Consider the following 12,233-nt stretch of genomic DNA (forward strand, 5'->3'; position numbering starts at 1 on the left):
CTCTTCACTGGGTGTACTCCCTGGTTGAAAAACAGGCTGCAAAGTCTCAATTCAGGTACGCAAGAAATACATTGGACATTAGAGTGAGGTGTTCCAAAATTAAAATTTACTGCAACAAATCAAAGTCAAGCCACAGGCAGCCTCCTATTTGATCTTCACAACCACAAAATCTCAGTGTAACAACTGTCTTAGTTCTGTTTCTCTGAGTATGTCTCAAGGAGACAGACACTAGGGAAAACTTTTTCTTCCAGGTAGAGGAAGCCAGGATCCTAGTAGAGTACAGGGTCTCCTATTCTTTCTTTGATGTTGTCTTAAATGAAAACCACCATGCTCTGCATCAGATGAACTCCTAATCTTCTTCTCCTTGACAGGAATAGTGGGCAAAAAATCCTTCAAACAAAAAGAAAACACAAATCCTCTCCAAAACTCAGAAAAATCTTCTCTTGTAGCCAGACACTGCTATTCCTCCACATGTTATACGATGGGAACCAATATTCTGTCTCCGCAATGCACTTCCTATGCACAGTTTTAATAGATAGTTTAACTCGGTCCTTACGCACAGACAGAGGAGGCCGCTTCTTCAACTCCAAACTTCGCAGCCTATTCCTTCTTGCACTGTTGCACTAGCTTGCGCTCCAATCTGTCTTTAAGCCATAAGCACTCTTTGTCTGTGTGGTCCTCTGTCTTACGATAGAAGCATGCCCATGGGGGTAGTTTCCATTTAACTTTAGCCATTCCTCCCAGGGGCTTTTAATTTTCTTCTTTTCCAAATGGGCAGCATACTTCCTTGTGTCCACTCCCCGCACAAAGGGCATAGAAGTAGAAAGTATCTATACCATTATTACTGGGTTTTATCAGTCTCTCTGAAATCCCTTTTTTACTTTCCACTTGATGATTGACCTTGTTTTGGACACTTTCCTTTGTCCATGTCGACTTAAGTCTGTAGTGCTGTCTGTGTCTCCATGTTGATGTTTATCATTTCGCTTTGATTGTACTGACAGTCTCTGGCCAAGTGATGTCTTTTTCCTCAGTTGAAGCAATTGGGAGAGGGTGTGGCCTATGTGCTGGACTCAGACCCCAAATTGTCCACTTCAGCGGGTCGTTGCCAGGGCTCTCCACTTTCATTACTATGCCATGGAGCCTGTGTGGGCTGCCTTTCTAAACTCCGCACTATATCAGGCATTAATTGGGCCTAGTGGAAGGCATCTGCCACTTCTAATGCTTTTTCCAAAGTGAGCCTGGGGTGCCGACATATCAAAAAAACTGTTCCAGAAGCACCTGGTTGGGTACTTTGAGGTCAGTCTTTGCCTTGGGCTGCAGCCATTTCCACCCAGCGTCTTTCAGTTAGTGGAATAGGTTTCGGGATTTTTCCCTGGGCTGTATCAAGCCCTGCCAAAAACGTTGTTGGAAGGTTTCTGAAGTATATCCTGCCTTTCTAGGATGGCAGTCTTTACTTCTGCATAGGTGGCCCTTCCCCTCAGATTGGCTGCTTGAAAGTTCACTTGGCTTTTGCATATAAGCCAATTTTCCAGGTATGTGCTCCAGTTAGCTTCTGGTGAACCTGTAATGTGGGCGGTCCTTTTGAAGTTTCTCAAGAAGATCTCCGGGTCCTCCCCTGCCTTCATCTTAATCAGGATGGGAGGTGGCAGATTCATCCAAGTTGTGGCAGCTTATAGCTGGATGAACTGTTCATATAGATTTTGAACAACTTTCTGGAGCTGCTGCTGGCCTTCCACCAGGACTAGTATCTACTTGCTCCATGTTGGCTTATTGGACCTAGTTGCCCAATGAATCCGTGAAAGGCTCTGGGCTACTCCTGAGCACCTGCACAAGTAGCCTTCCCCTTTATTTTCTTCTTGAAAACCAAACCCTGCTTGTTTGGCACTGACTTACTGTTAATTCCCTCTTTCAGGCAGATCTATTCTCCTTAGCCTGTTTAAATCCTTCTTCCAGGCAGCAGCTGTCTCTGGGCCCCAGGAAATAGGATAAAGAGAAAAATCCATTTCCTTCTTCTGTTTGGCTTGCATTTCTGACTGTGTAATTTTAGCTTACAGATCCCTGAACTGACACCATATGAGGCATCGTGTGTAGTCATAATGGTCAGAGCATAAACAAAGGCTAGTTTCTTGCTGAATATTCATGATGTTTATTAAGTCACAACAGAAAAACTACTCTGCATACTTTCACAACTTATAAACAAAGAAGCAGTATCCCCACTTACAATCTCTCGGTCTGGGCTTTTCATAAGGTTCCCCAGGTCCGCCTTTTCCCTTCTGGGCCTGACTAGATATACAGTACATCTTTCCAGGAGCCTCCTCCTGGACCAGAATTCCCTGTTGTCTGGGGCTTAAGGTGGACCAGGCCAGATTTCTGGATCTTGTCCCTTAAGGTATTCTGGGGTTTTCATGTGTATACTCTTTCAGTGTATCTGATTCTAAAGGATTAACTCTGACTGAAAGCAGGGGAGCGTGGGAGTTTTTCTTGCCTCATGGGTTTTTTCAGCCATCTCTGGTCAGTACTGGCCAGGCCTATGTGAATCAACAACTATGCTAGCCAACCCTGCATAATTTAACCTGTCCTGATTGCTGTAATTTTCAGTTTATGCACTGTAAGACTCCCACTTTTCATGAGAATGAAAAGTGGGAGCACAAACGGTTGAACATTCTTGCAAAACTTCAAAGCTGTAACTTGGTGGATATCCCACATTGGAAACTTAAGGAATTTGTGATCCAGCTGGGACTGGATGAGGTTCCAACATAAGCTCTTGTAGACTCAAAGTATAGTAAAGCACTTGTTCATAAAGACTTGACCATGAGACAGGATATCAATGAGAAGAAGGCAGCGATGTTTGTGTACATAATGAAGGATAGCAGTACCCCAACAGTCAGATTCTGCTGACAACGCCAGCAGGAAAACTGTTATGGAAGCAAGGACAATTCCCGAGCTACCTTATCCAGAGGTTGTAGGCTATGACTGTTCCCAGTTTAAAACCCTGTGGGTCAGCTTATGGGCAGATAAGCTAGACTGGAACAGTAAGCAGCCTATAAACCCTGGAATGGTTTCCCAAATGACTTGGGGAGGGGAAACCTTAAATGGGCTAAGCAGATTCAGCATAGGATGGGGAGTGAAAAGAGAAACTGAAGTCTTCTTAGTATATCCTTAATAAGGATAAGTGTTTAACCTAAGAAGTTTGAGCTGAGGAGGAGGATATGTGAAGGGGTATACACAAGAAAACCCCAAAATACCTTAAGAGACTGGATCCAGAGAACTGGCCCGGTCCACCTTAAACCCCAGATAACAGGGAATCCTGGTCTGGGAGGAGGCCCCTGTGAAAGTGTATATCTAGGCAAAAGCAGAGAGAATGGGTGGAGTAGAAAGCTCACACATATAGAGAAAATACAACAAAAATAATGTGTGGCGAACAATGTACTGGACAATAACCATTAAAAAAAAATTTTATTTATAAATATGCACTCATCAGTTGTGCATGGTTCTAGACACACAATTCAATTGTAGTGTACAAACAAGGACCTCGACACGGCCGTGTTTCGCATCAGGGCTGCGTCAGGGGGACCATACCTTCCATAAATTTGAATGTTGTGTAAAAAACCTAGTGTGGAGAATGATGCTGGAGTGTAACAAGCGAATATAAACATGATATCACCTCTAATAAATACTCTATTGATTTTTCTAAACACTTTTCAAAAGGAGAAAATCCTTTTCAAAAGGAGAAAAGGAGTGTAATAAGCAGCATGAAATTGAGTTTACCAACTGCAAGCCTGTAACCAAGGGTGCTGCGGGGGAACTCAATCGTGGCACAGGGCGGATAATGAACCTTGGATTAACTAACAAACAGGTTTAGATGGTAGGTGTTGCACAGGAGGTGGATCCTTGAGCCAAGGTGGGGTTGATACTACCCACAGGGCAAGCCCTATGGGTCCCCACTGTCGGTAGGCGGAGCAGGCTGACTGATGGAGGCCAGCTGGAGCTTCGCCAATACCAGCCCTCGTTGCCCGCAGGTTGAGCCCTTGGGTACCAGGGCTGGCTGGAGTTAGGTGGGCCTTCGTCCGAGGTCTTCTGATGGACAAGGAGGAGGTCAGCCAAGAGCCAGCAGTGGTAACAGTGGAAGGCCTGGTCTGGATGAGGCGGAGTCCTGGAGACCTGGGCGCCAAGTGGAACAAGAAGCAGATAGGGGGCACCCGAGTAAGAACAGGCTGAAAATAGCAGAGGCGTCATTGAACAGGCTGGAGTCAGGGCAGGCAAAGGAGAGTGGTAAGGCAAGGCAATGGTCAAATCTAGGAGATGATCAATGCATGGTCAGACAAAGCAGAGTTCAGGTCCAGGAGATAATCAGTAGTGTAGTCGGGCAAAGCAGAGTTTGGGTCCAGGAGATGATCAGTAGTGTGGTCAGGCAAAGCAGAAGTCGGGTCCAGGAGATGATCAGTAGTGTGGTCAGGCAAAGCAGAAGTCGGGTCCAGGAGATGATCAGTAGTGTGGTCAGGCAAAGCAGAGGTCGAGTCCAAGAGTCAATCTGTAGAATGAGTAGAAGAACACAGGGACACAGGAACGAGGAAGAGTACCGGAACTTGGATCAGGAACACAAAGGAATCACCAGAGGAAGCAACGAAGTACACGACCAGCGTGGAGACCTTTTGCAAAGGCAACTAACTGTGTCTGGGCCCAGCATCCTGTTTCCAACAGTGGCCAATCCAGGCCTGGATGGCAGTATGGCAATGCTCCAGTGCCTATGAAAATTCCACACCAGAAGCAGTTGCCTATGCCTAAACTCTGGGCCTGGTAATCCCGCACTCGCTCTTAGCACTCTGACTGCTGCCTTTGACCAGTGGCGTCAGAGCGGTAGTCATTTGCACAAAGCAGCAAAGCAGGTAGCACCAGCCCAGTCTGTGCCATTTCTGCATTACACAGTGGTGCAGAATTTGCCCCAAGGAGTTAACTTTCCACAAGGCATTTCCTATAGAGATGTCAAATGATATACCAAAGAAAATGTCAACTTTCACTAAGCTAATTAGCTGCAAAGTACGCAAGTACATTTATAGCTGCATAACTTTATCATATTTTCAAAGAAAACATACCCACAAAGTTTCACTTTGAAAATTCATTTAAATTTATATGGCTACAGATCTGCAGATCAGTTTAGGCAAGGAAAACTAAGTGTGTATATCTGAATATTCAATATGCATGCATAGTTTTTCTCCCACTGGCCATACTATACTTTAGGGCAGTGTTTTTCAACTTTTTGTATGCTAGAGACCAGCTAGCTACCGTCTTTAAATTACATAGACCAGTTGCAGTTCTGATGAATGGGGGGAATGGAGGGTTCCCCTAGAAAATTAAAGAACAGGGGGGAGAGGATAAGGATGTACTACCTCCACCACCGGGGTTTTCATCTCACAGGTCAGCCCTGCAGCTGGTTTGTGTCATTCTTAGAAGGTAACTGGCCAGTTTAAGAAAATTGTTTTCTAAAATAAGTTGGTCTTATTTAAAAAAAAAAAAAAAAAGCCCCTAGCTCTGTCCCCCCTTCCCTCTCCCAACCAGTCACCAGTTGATTGATAAAAAGATAAAATCTCCCTTCCTTTTTCCCTCCTCTCACAGGAAAAGTCTTTTCTGGCTGTAGAGCAGGGCTGGTCTTGCCTCCTTCTGATCCTCCCGCATTCACCATTGGTCTGAGGGCTTGCACTGGCCTACCAACCAGTGGTTGAGAAACACTGCTCTAGGAATACCCACCTTTAGACTGGCTATATACTGTATGCCATCGATGTCAACTAGGTGACTATATTTAGCACCTCTGAGTCCCAGTGTAAGAAGGTGAACTTGGCTGTGTGTAAATGTTAGCGTTCGGGTGCACACACATTTTTGTACGTACAATTTTATTTTCAATTTTAAAAAAATATGTGCACAAATATGAGCAAAACTATGCATACAAATTTGCATTCTTCATGCAAATGCAATGCTAATCAAGGCATTACTACTACTTCCCAATGCAGAAAGATGCGGAGGACTGACTAGTTTTTTTTTATGCTGGAAATTTAACTCCCGGTCAAAGATGAAGAAAATTTTCTGGAGTAAGTATAAGGGGTTGAACCTGGAGTTTGTGTGCGGGGGAGGAGGAGTGGTCCTGTACTTGGCATTTATGAGCATAATACACAAATCATGTTTTATGCATGCTAAGCATGTCTTGTGTGCACATTTTCAGGTTAGCTTACTGCATCAGGAGTTAACTTTATTTTTTTTTTTTTAGTGCATGAGTAAAGAAAATATGCGCTAACGTCCTCACATTTTTTTTACTCATGTCTTATTATACTGGGGCCTGAGAAGGGCACTTTTTACCTTGGGTGTTATATGAACTCCTCCAACCTCATTTCCTATGGCACCATCTGCTGGGTGAGGCTGGAACTGCAGGTGCTCTGAGCTACTATTGATCCTCCTGACCATTCTGTAAAGCTCCAGCTGCTTAAAAAGACTAAAAATGCACAGGTTGTGAACCAAAATACAGCCACCACACTTCCATCATTCCCTATAGCACCGCCTGCTGGGATAGGCAAAAACTGCAGGAGCTGTGAACCTTCCTTCATAGTTGGTTTTCTTGCATCATTATCACCAGAACAACATATTATAACTCCTATCGAAAAGAACATGAATTCAGAAATTTCTCCATAGGAAGGAGAAATAATGGAAGGACTTCAAAGTTACTATTCACAGAAGAAATAAAACAATGGATTATGAAACTATTTCCCTTGGCATCAACATGAATTAGAATATGTTAAAGTTAACTATTTCTGCTCTGTTGATATTTTACTTTAGTTGATTCTTCCTTTGAAGTTTACTAATGGGCACCTTATAGTAATGATCTGTCTGTTTTTGTCTGTGCATTTCTCTTTTTCTTGTCCTTTTTTGTAGCTCTAGCCATCTTTTTGCTTTTCTCTTCTTATATAGAGCTCTGTCCTTCAAACCGAGCTGCTGCAGCTGATGTGGAAGACTGTACTAACATAAGGTCATACACGACTTGCCAAGTAATAATTTAGGCAGATGTGTGGAGCCTAGCCCACAGCTGGAGCATCAGTGGTAGACTTCTCACCTACCATGTGGGAGGCCTGGGTTTGATTCTCAGCCAATACAATAGAGTATTGGGGGGGGGGGGGGTTGTTTGGTTTTTTTTTGGAAACCTTAATCTCACTTCCGTACTTGAAATGGAACCTTTTATTCCTGGGGTACTCCTGTGCCAAATAATAAAAAAATACTGTGCATAGCATTTTAAAACTCTACATATTATTCATCAAACCTATACAATATAGTCACCATCTGAGTAATAATTTCAACTACAGTGCAGAATAAAGGTATTTAGTCTACTGCACCAAATTTTTAATTTTTTGTCATAGAATTCTCCTAGTAATATTCTAACAGTCATCTCCACTACTCTGCATCGTAGCCTCTTGACTTAGAAGCCTCTCCCACCCTCATCCCACCAGCCTCTCTCTTTCTCCCTCACCCCAGGTTCTCCTCTTTCCTTCACACACTTCCGGACTCTGTCTCTATCTCTCCGTCCTAGCTGGACTTGCAAGGGCCATGAGGAAGACAGGACCGGGACCTACTGTGTGACCCCAAAGGTGAGCAGTCCCGTGTGCGGGACGACCGTGGGTGGGGCGCGTAACAATTATGATTCTCTAAAGAAGTAGCTGAAAAAGTAAGAGAGAAAAGGATAGCATTCATAAACTACAAGAGATTGCAGAAAGAGGAAGACAGGTAGCAATATTTGTAAAAATTAAGAGAAGCTGGGAAATTAGTCAGGCATGCAAGAATTCAAATAGAAGAAAAATAGCAAATATGGTAAAATAGGGGGACAATCATTTTTTTAGATATGTTAGTGATAGAAGGAAGTGCAAAAGTGGCATTGTGGGACTCAAAGGTGAAGGGGAGGAATATGTAGAGGCAGATGAGGAAAAAGTAAAATTGCTTAACAAATATTTCTGTTCCATGTTCACTATGGAAAGGGCTGGAGCAGGACCGCATAAAACAAACAAAAATAACATTGGAAGTGAGGTAAATCTCAATCGATGTTCAGAACAGTGTGTTATTGAAGAGGTAAATAAACTTAAAGTAGATAAGGCGATGGGGCTGGATGGGATACATCCAAGGATACTAAGGGAACACACATGTCCTGGCAGCTCTGCTAGGTGACCTTTTCAATGCTTCTCTAGAATATGAAGTAATTCCGGAGGACTGGAAAAGAGTAGATGTGGTTCCTATTCATAAAAGTGGAAGTAAGGAGTAGTTTGGGAACTACAGGCCAGTTAATCTGACCTCTGTGGTGAGCAAACTAATGGAATCACTGCTAAAACAGAGGAAAGTACAATTTTTGGAATCCAATGGACAACAAGATTCAAGGCAGTATGGTTTTACCAGAGGTAAATCTCACCAGACAAATCTATCAATTTCTTTGAATGGTTGTCCAGAGAATTGGAGCAAGGGAGAGCACTAGACATAGTGTACTTGGATTTCAGCAAGGCTTTTGACACGGTTCCATGCAGAAGACTTATAAATAAAATGTGCGTCCTTTGTATGGATCCTAGAGTGACTGGCTGGGTTAGAAACTAGCTGAATGGGAGGTGACAAAGGGTAGTGGTAAATAGAGTTTTCTCTGAAGAGGAAGTTATTACTAGCAGTATATGTCAGGGATTGGTCCTTGGACCAATTCTTTTCAACATTTTTGTAAGCGACATAATGGAAGGGTTGTCGAGAAATCTGTAACAGGGTGGACAGCTAGGAAAAATGAAAAATATGAAGAGAAATCTAGTGAAGTTTGTGGAATAGTATAAGGTCTAGCATCTAAGATTTAATACTAAAAAGTGCAGAGTAATGCATTTAGGATGCAAAAACCCAAGATTAAAGGTACAGTATTAAGGTGAAATTCTTCTAAGCACAAAGGAGGAACAGTATCTGGGGATAATTGTATCTGATGGTCTTAAGGTGGCCAAACAGGTGGATATAACGATGGTAAAAGCCAGAAAGATGCATAGAGAGAGAAATGGTCAGCAGAAAAATGGAGGTGATTTTGCCCCTGTATAGGTCCCTGGTAAGACCTCAGTTGGAATTTTGTGTACAATTCTAGAGACCGCACTTTTCAAAGCATATAAACAGAATGGAGTCAGTCCAGAGGTTGGGTACTAAAATAATCAGTGGTCTTTATTCTAAAACATATGGGGAAAGACTGAAAGATCTAAACATGTATGCCCCAGAGGAAAGACAAGATAGGAGAGATATGATAAAATATGACAAGATAGGAGAGATATGATAAAAGACCTAATCAAGTCTTTTAACCCATATCATGGGTTATTCTCACTGTTTTATGCTATTAAGATTAAGATTTTGTCAACTGTACCTAAATTTTTGAGTTCTTTCATCTTTTGTATTTACTGTATTCACATTTCATTTACTCTATCCCTCTTTTATTTATTTTCTATATAATATTTAATTACTATATTACTATGTTTAATTGGTTATCTATTCTATTTGTTCCATCATTATTGTTATTGTTCTATTGTTACCTGTTTTATTGTTTCATTGTACCTGTTTTATTGTTCAATTGTTCTATGTAAAGCCCCCTACTCTTTGGGCATTTAAAAGTTGTATGTAAACCGGATTGATTTGTAGTTCCTACAAGAACTTCGGTCTATAAAAATTAAAAATAAATAAATAAATAAATGATAAAACATTCAAATATCTCAAAGGTTTCCACGCACAGGAAGTGAGCCTTTTTCAATGGATATAAGGCTCTAGAATGAGAGGATCATGAGATGAGGATGAAAGGGGGTAGACTCAGGAGTAATCTTAGAAAATATTTCTTTACAGAGAAGGTAGTGGAATGTGTGGAACAGCCTCCCAGAGGAAGTAGTGGAGACAAAAAACAGTATCTGAATTCAAGAAAACATGAGATAAATATAGGGCAGATTGGATGGGCCATACTGTCTTTTTCTGAAGTCGTGTTTCTGTTTCTAAACTACAGGCCAAAAATCAACTGTCTGGTAAACCTAACACTACTTCACAACTCTTCAAGCATTGGTGAATAGGAGCAAGCAAATCCTTAGCCAAGGCTTTACATAACTGTAAAATCAAACCTTTATGCCCAACTCATCAAAAATAACCTGCTCAAATTCAAACAGTAATGTTGGTAAATGCACTACATTAGAACTCAGGGCAAAATACCTAATCTGAAAAAAAGTGGCTTCCACTGAGGCAAACTTGCCTCCTGCAAAAAATTGGGGAAAAATGAAGAAGATAGATGTACTCCTCATGGGCCTTCCAGATCTTCCTGCCCATTCCCTAATAAATTCTAGTGCTACCAATGGAGTCTAGGAGGCAGATACAGAATCTCTTTCAAGCATCCTAAAAATTCTGACACATACTTTGAGCACAATGGAAATGAAAATATGCTCTCTATATCTCCCTTTTCTATCTCCTGGAGGTACAAAAATAAATGCCAACAAAGTAATAGAGTTGACAATCAAGCTCTCCAGCCTAGTCCCGTGGACATAAGAGGAAGGCAAAGACCCAAAAATAAACAGCCTTAAAGCAACTACATCAATGGAACAACTCAACATTTGGAGACCCATTCCTCCTCTCTCCTTAAGAGATGATAATGTACTATATCATACTTGAGATTTCTTTCCCTGCCAAAGTCTGATAATCTTTTGTAGAACACACAAAATATTTCTAGGTGATTCAAAAGGTAGAAGAATAAATACAGAAAAGATTTTGGGAAGAATCAGCATTTTAATAACATTGATCCTACGCAACTATTAAATAATCTTTTTCCAAGACCTAATCAGTGTCTCATAGTTTAAGGAGAAGGATCATTGGGCACTATAACTCCCAAATACCCAAATTTGCTATCAGTCCAAAAGCCAAATTGCAATAACTCCTCTCTACTAACTGAATTCCATGTCTATACAGGACATGAGAACAGACTTAGAAAAACTTACTGAGTACTCAGAAAAGCATCCGAGCTTTTGCACTAGGTCAGTCAAACTTGGGAGGGAAACATCAGGATCCATTAAATATACTAAGATGTAAATAACTCCCATATTGAGTTACCTGGGTTTATCCTGCACAGGGTATTTTGTTGATCCTACCAAAAATAAAATAATTGTGCAAAATTCCATCAGGATACTTAGAAAACAAATGGAGACCTATTTATGCCTGAATTTAATCATTAGTGTAAGTCTCCGTGCCAATACCATATTGTTATGGATAACAGCATATTGGGTATTTCTCTCTACATTGATGCCATATCACTAGCAACATCTACTTCAATGTAGTCACCCTGATAACCACAAAAGGCCATAGCATAAGCTGGTTTCACCTTGGTCTTTCAACTCCTCCATTCAGGGCAGCAGGGGCTAACTAATGCTCTGGACTTCTACATTCATGGGTTACCAATTCATCAATATTTGTTCATTGGTATGGATTGAAGGAAAACAATGTATGTGCCCAATTTTCTGAAAGTGGCATACCTACGATTTATTTGTATATTTGGGCAACACCATCCTTTATGTTTATCTTCTCATTTTGGTTTGAGCTGATTAAGGGAGTGTAACTCTCAAAAACAAGTCAGCAATGTATTACGTTGGTCCACTAAAAGAGGAATCACCTCCAATTTTTGTGACTTTTGTTTATGTGTTTAAGTGGACTAACACAGCAACTGCATTGCTTTATCAAAAGCTTGCAAAATGCAGCAGCAAACATACAGTGAGGACACTAGATGGTACACTTTCCTCACAGAAAAAGGAACTGGATGTTTCATTTGCAGCACTACCGGGCTGCTAATAAAAGCTTTTATTGGGCAGGATTTCACTAGCCTACAATCGTAAACAGCCATTATCTTCACAACAGACCACTGTTATTTTTTATTTAAATCACAGTACCAGTGGTAGTGAAACCAATTCTTTTGAAACCGCCTGGCTAAAATTAGTATTTATTATTAGATACTGTACTGCAACGTATGACTAGCTCTTAATATGCTTAACCAGTTTAGAAAACAGCCTCTCAGGGAAGCTAGAAGCCTCTTAAAGATATTGTGCCAACATATTTGTGATTTGCAGTTTCTGCCCCTAGAGTTATCATCATCATTATATTTCTGTAATGAGCATACTACTCTTGTATTTATCAGTAGTATGGTTGAGCCTATCTGGATAGCAGTGTGCCTGCGCTAGCTAATC

The sequence above is a fragment of the Rhinatrema bivittatum genome, chromosome 2 (genome assembly GCF_901001135.1).
Source record: "Rhinatrema bivittatum chromosome 2, aRhiBiv1.1, whole genome shotgun sequence".
NCBI lineage: Eukaryota > Metazoa > Chordata > Amphibia > Gymnophiona > Rhinatrematidae > Rhinatrema > Rhinatrema bivittatum.